Here is a 6,604-nt window from a genome sequence, read left to right on the forward strand (position 1 = left end):
CGGGAGACCTCGCTCGGGGCTGCGGGCATCGGCACTCCCGCGAGCCTCCGTCCCCGGAGCCGGCCCGGCCCGGCGCTTCCCTGGCGCAGCAGCTGGCAGGTAAGTCGGGCGGAGGGTCTCCGTCTGCCCGTCTCTGGCGCGGGGCCGCGGCTTTCCAGCCCGCTCGGCTTCTAGTTCAGCCGCGGATCCGATTCGGGTCCGGGTCCGGGTCCGGGTCCAGGGAGCCTCCCCCGGGGTGCCACGCGCGGGTAGCGCTGCTCCGCGTGCCAGCGCGGCAGGGCAGCTCGGGCGGGAGCTGAGCCGCCCCTCTGCTTTCCCGGCGCTCCGAACGACTTGCTCTCGTGTTTTGGGGAGGCAGAAAAGAGCTGATGAAAGTGGGAGCTTGCAAGGGGCGTCTGGCGCCTGAAAAGGTTGAGGACCCCTGCTCTGTCCCTCCCCGCTAAATCACCCAGTCAGGTTAAAATGGGCAAACCTGGGAAGAGTTAGTTGCCTTTCTTCTGAACTTGTCCAAGTGCTGTGTGCAGGGGATGGGGGGAACAGAGTGAACGGTTAACCCAGTTTCTGCAAACATCCTTGGAACTATATCGATTCGTATCTGTCACCAAATAAGGCCTCAGCATTTCCAACTTCAAGTTTTCTTTAAAAAAAAAAAAAAAAAAGCCAAAAAAGCCCACCCACATTCTTCATTTTTGAGACGGCCTTTTTCGTCCCCCCTCCCCAGCTACTGCATTCCTGAATGCAACCCAAGCCCTCTTCTGCTCAGAAGCCATCAGCGAATAAAAATTCATTCTGCCGTAAAAGTAGCTAGAAAAATCCCGGCGAGGTGTGTCACAGTTAACATCATACATGCAAAAATAGGAGGCCAGTTAAAACCCTTGGGTTTTTAGCATGGCGCTGTTACAGCGGAGGTACAAGTGCATTTCTCAGCCCTGCCAGCATTGGGAGCCTGGACCACAGGATCAAGGATCGGGTCCAGAGGGTCTTTCCAGCCGAACGAATGCTTCTACTGCAACGGGTTGTGTGACCTGTTCGGCTACGAGGGCACAATTCTTCCTCGGGGAAATACGTGGTGGGTTTTTAAACCTATTGAAGACCAAAACACGCCAAAACCTCCTGGCTGGCATGCGTTTCGGAGGCTTTGTTTAAGTGAGACCCCGTTGTGCACGCAAAGCCCAGATGCGTAGCACGAACCCGCGGCGTGGAAGTGGTGTCAGATACTGCAGTGTAGCAAGGCACCTTCTCAAGGCTGATTCAGCCCTGCATTTTAGAGCAATATTTCCATAAAATGCAGCTACCTTTTGCTTTCTGGTAGCACGGACAGACCTGGCCCCCCCCCTGCGTGCACACGTGCTGTTCGGAGATGCAGCATGTGTGCACCGCTGAAGGCTTTCTTCCAGAAGTTAACTTTTCCCTTCCCAAGTTCTACATTTTCTGTATTCCTCTGCCCCACGGTATACAGAAAGCCTGTCTGATGCGACTTAACCCCCTTCTTTTCAGCTCATTGACTTCTCCTGAGCTAGCTGCGCGCAGACTCAAAAGCAGCAATCATTTGTCGAAGCGTTCAGTAGGGCGGTATACGTTCGGGATTACCCGACCCTTGTCTTGGCCGAGATGATGCAAATCATCTCTTTGCCGTGATGCAAATCATCTCTTTATTGTAACCCTGACAAATTCTGGCTCGTGATGTTTGCACAAGGGATGTTTTAAGTGTCACCAAGTGTTTTTAGTTCAGTCAACTGACAGTTCTCCTCTGTAAGATATACGTGTCTCACCAGAAATACCTCAACCCTCGGCTCTGTTGTGCCTAATCTTTGGCACAGTGTCCGTGGGAGGAAGAGGGTCCTTGCGTTTCGTTTAGGCGACTTGGACTTGGAAAGGAATTTTAACCACACGGCTCTCGAGACGCCAGGACTCCGAACGATTAAAAGTGATTTTGCCAAAATGCGTGTTTCCGTCTCCACAGCCCATTTTGGGAGGACGGTGCTATGTGCGGTGGCTTCCATCCTACTATCCCAGCCCGCGCAGGCAAAGTTTCTGGTGCCTGAGTAGGGGCTCGGGGCCGGGGCGAGAGCCCCTCTGCTCGCGTCTCGGGTGAATAGCTTGTTGCGGCAGTTCCTGAACAACAGCTCGTGCACGGTCGTCGCCCCTGCTGCAAGTGCTTCGTGGGTGGTGCTCCTGTTAAAGGTATCGGTGGGACGATCAGGTCCGGCTTGGGAAGCAGGCGCTGTACGGGTGCCTTCCAGCTGTATCCTCGCTTGGATTCTCACTGAGGTTTTGAAGCACCAAGCAGCTTCCCTTGCGCGTGCATGCACACGTGCACATTGTCGTAAAGCTTTTTAGAGCAAGCCGCTACACCCTGCAAATGCTTATGCTGGAAATAATTCCCCATACCAAATCCTCATCCTCTTCTTCCTCCTGAGCATCTCCACTGCTTTGTTGTCGTAGTGATGCAGATTAAACGCACACATTGCACATAAATGTAAAGAATGAAGCCCCTGGTCCAGCAGGGTGTTGGTTATCTACAAATCCCATTGATGCCAGTGTGACAGGAGGTGCCCGTCGCTGCAGGGTTTGCTCCTCAGTGGCTTTTGGCGAGTACTAAGGAAAAGGGTGAAGAAATGCTGGCTCAGGCTGCAGAGTTCAGCAGGTGAGGAACAGTTTGAGGGCACAGGGAGCCTTTGCACAGCTCACCATGTGTGGTTCCCGCTTGGTGCAATGCTTCACCCCTTGCCCAGCTGGTTTGTCCCCAAGGCTGCCTCTGCCCCTTGCCTCAGCTGGAGCACATCCAGAGCAGCACAGAGTGCTCTTCACGGCAGCAAGTGTGCAACAAACTCCAAACATGAGCCATTTACCGAGTAGCTTAGAGCACATCCTTTTCTCTGCCGTGAAGATAGAGCAGTACCCAAGGGCCAGGCACAGATGGGGTAGAAACAAGATACAGAATAGTCCCAAGCCCTCAAAACCAAGTAGGAAAGGGGAGGGGGTGATATGATAAGATCAGGAAAAGGGCAGTACTGCCACCGTCTGCTTTTTTCTGCATGAGACCTGAAGTTTGCCCGTGTCACCGGGGCAGTATATAGCTTGCCCGTGTCACCGGGGCAGTATATAGCACGGTGGTGGTAGGGGGAGCTAGAAGAATGCAGGTTTCTGCTCTGGGGACCCAGGCTTTTATCTGCTCATTGTCACTGTGGGAAATCATCCAGTGAAGTGAGTCTGGGCTCATAAAAGTTTATTAACTGTCTAAATCGGATACATAACGTGCATCGCTACCCAGCCTTTTGTCCCCGTTATCCAGCCACATCCACCTTGTGCATGGTCGCTCTGTAACCCGGCCCCTGCCAGCCTTCAGAAACCCACCTGCAGGCACCCTCTCCCCAAGGCGTGGGAATTTGAGCACCTTGGTTCAAACCAGTTAGCAGGAGGACACCCAGGCAGGCTGCTCAAAGGCTGGATGTCTGATCCTTTAGCCTACAACGGGTCCCAAAGGATGGTTTGAAATGGAAGAGAAAAGCCTGAGAAATACCAGACACCCATGGGTGCCCATGTTGCTGGGTACATTTAGACCTGGTAGTGCTGGTTGTGGGGGACGTGCTGGAGGAGTGCGATGGGGAAAGACGGGATTATTAGTGCTGCTTATCAGCCAGAAAGGATGCTGGTGGGGCCAGCACACAGACCCGCCTTCCCTCACATCCTGCAAGTCCTTATTTTTAGCAGCGAAGCAAATCAATCATCTCGTGAGAACGGCCACAACTAAGACTTCTCTGCAAAGACCGTGCTCTGCTTCTCTGCCGAGTAATTGCAGCAGAATGCCACAAAAAGCCCTTCCCTGGAACCCTGGGCTCGTTGGTTAATTATGTGGAGGATCGGGACCCCTGTGCTTGGAGTTAACTCCGGCATAGGGCTCAAAGCAGTTGCCCATGTCAGCTGGTGGTGGTCTGGCACAAGCAGTGCTGGGTGGGTGATGAATGATCTGCTTAATATCAGCCCTATCCTCTCTGGCTGCATAAATAGTCTCCGCTTCACAAGCCTGCTGCAGGCAGGGGGTAGAAAGCCCAGGAGAGTTGTGCTCGGAGAGATTTGCTACAGCTAACTCAGCACTGGGTGGACCCCCAAGGAGCCGCTGGTTACGAACAAACCCCCTGCTCTTAAACAAGCGTCTTGGAGTAGCCTGCATTGGAGGATCAGTATCGGGGTAAGCCCCACTTGCTCCCCTGCGTTTGCACAAGTTATGGCAGCAATCACCTGCCAACATGGGAATGCGGCACTGATCCTGCTTTCTGCAGCTACGGGGCACAGGCAGTCCCGTGCCCACCTAGTCAAAGCAGGCCCGTGCCGATTTTTGCCCTGAACACAGTTCCCTGGAGTCTCCCAAAGCCTCGGGGGGTGGGGGGAGTGTTTTTTGTGCTGGAGGTGGAGGGTCTCAATACTCAGATCACTAGGGTAGGAGGGCAGGGACACGGCCCCTGGCCAGGCTGGCTGCAGGCCCCTCCGTTGCCTCAGTTTCCCTTTCTTGGAGGTCTCAAGCTGCCCCTGGATCCTTGCACAAAGCAGCTGCTCCCCCCAGCCTGGCTTCGTCCACTCTTTGCTGAGCTCGGTGGGTCCTTCTCCAACCCCCCCAGCTCCTGCGACCGGGTGCAGCATCAGGCCTCTTTCCTCCTGAGACTCCAGCTCTCTGCTGCAGAGCTCCCCACCTGCCTGGCAGTCGCAGCTCTTCACTTAGCCCTTTATCAAGGCTTCACTGGCACAGGCAGCCTCTTGCTCTAGCATGCTGTCTTGGCAAAGCCTCCCCTCCCGCTGTCTGAAGTGCCCCTATAGAGGAAGCCTTGGCCCCTGGTTATCACCTGACCCAGCCATCGACCCCTGCATCCGAACCCATCACCTGGGCCTGGACAAAAAAGCACCACCACCATAGTCTCCAAACCTCTTAAAGGGTCAGCTCCACCTGTGTCAGAAGGCTACTGGGGAAGTAAGCTGCCAGGACATGTGTTGGCAACAGGGTGGTGAAAAAATGTGTGTGGGGGGAAGTCATGGCCCTTCTAAGAAGGAGCTGCTCAGCAAACAGGGTAGTTTTGGAGGGGGTGGCCTGCAAAGCTAACGCGAGGTCTGTCCTTCCTTCTCTGCTCCGTGCAAAGCGTGGAGACCTGTGAAAGGGCTTTTTCCCATCCCCTCTATGGGCCTGCAGGCATCGTCCAGGACCTCGCGGGCATCTTGCACTCAACAGCACTTTCAGGGGTAGGACCTGCCGGCGAGGCCAAACATCCACCTGTGGGTAGCCACGAAAGCCAGGCTATAGCTCCCTCCTGGCTGCCAGGAGCTTGGGGGTAGGATCATAGAAACAAGGAAGGTTTCTCAAAAGCAGTGCGCAGAGTTGTGGGAAGCATTTGAACTCGGTAGGACTTGAGCCACTCCCTCTTTGTTTGACTTGGGCTGGGTGCTCCCGAGCTGTCAGCTGCCTGCATTATTTGCACTGGGGCAAAGAGGGGGATTGCTTGGTTTGGGCCTCACCTGAGGGGCCTGGCAACCTGCGTCTCCCTTTAGAGATGCGAATGTGATATTGCTAGGTTTGCTGCACCCGGGGCTAGCTTCTTCCCTCCCCAAATGCCCGTGTCTGGTCTCAGACACAGGGGCCGTGTAGCTATGTCCCTACAGACTGGGCGGCGAATGTCAGGGGCAATCGGCTGTACGGGGGGGGCAGGACGGGGAGGAAGGGCAGGGCTGTGGTGCTCTACACCAAGGAGGCACACACACCCTCCCCAGGGAGCACAGAGCCAGGGGAGGGCACACGGACGTGCTCCGGGTTAGGATACAAGGGGCTCGCGGGGAAAGAGACTTAACGGTGGGGGTCTACTACAGACCACCCGGCCACGGGGAGGAGCTCGACCAGGATGCTTACGTCAGCTCACGGAGGTCATTAAGTCATCATGGGGGACCTGAACTTTCCAGACATCTGCTGGGAAGAGCAGCAGCCAGGTCTGACCGCTCACGTAGCCCAAATGCAGGACCTCCGTCTGACCCGGGAGGTGCCCAGCCCCCCCAGGGGGGACGCCTTGTCGGACCTGGTGCTGGCCACAGGTGAGGACCTGGTGCGGGGGCTGCGGGGGCTCGACCGCCTGGGCGACAGCGATCGTCGCCTGCTGGGAGTCACCATCCAGCGCAAGGTGGCAAAGGCCGGCAGCAAGGCAGCGGCCCTGGATTTCAGGAGGGCGACTTCACCGAGCTAAGGAGACTAGTCGGGGAGGCGCTGAGGTCCCGGGGGGGGGCGGGTGTCCAAGGAGGGTGGTCGCTCCTCAAGGAGACGATCCTCCAAGCCCAAAGGGAGGTAATCCCAACGAGGATCAAAGGGGGCAGGAGGGCACACAAGCCCCCGCGGCCACCAAAAGCATCCGGGAACGTCTCCTAGCTAAAAGGGAGGCGCACACCCGATGGCGGGGGGGCCACCCCCAGGGAGGACTACACTGTGGTGGCTCAGGGATGCAGGGGGGTCAGGGAGGCCAAGGCGGAGATGGGCCTGGGATGAGCGACCTGGATGAAGGACAACAAGAAGTCCTTTTTTAAATACAGAGGGGGCAAAAAGAAGGTACCGGGTAACATGGGGCCCCTGCAA

At 56.2% G+C, this 6,604-nt stretch overlaps 1 protein-coding gene across 2 annotated transcripts in view; it reads left to right on the forward strand.

The window, feature by feature from the left end:
* FHL1 (four and a half LIM domains 1) overlaps window positions 1–6,604 on the forward strand; it is a 49,950-nt gene that overhangs the window by 19,600 nt on the left and 23,746 nt on the right. Inside the window, exon 1 of one of the 2 annotated variants that reach the window (XM_019536411.1) lies at window positions 8–99. The exons of the other annotated variant lie outside the window; for it this stretch is intronic. The gene's annotated coding sequence lies outside the window, so the exon portion shown is untranslated. Of the gene's footprint in view, window positions 1–7; window positions 100–6,604 lie in introns of those variants that run through there. 2 annotated transcript variants of the gene reach the window in all.

The sequence above is a fragment of the Crocodylus porosus genome, unplaced genomic scaffold (genome assembly GCF_001723895.1).
Source record: "Crocodylus porosus isolate Cpor-Errol unplaced genomic scaffold, CroPor_comp1, whole genome shotgun sequence".
Classification (NCBI taxonomy): Eukaryota; Metazoa; Chordata; order Crocodylia; family Crocodylidae; genus Crocodylus; species Crocodylus porosus.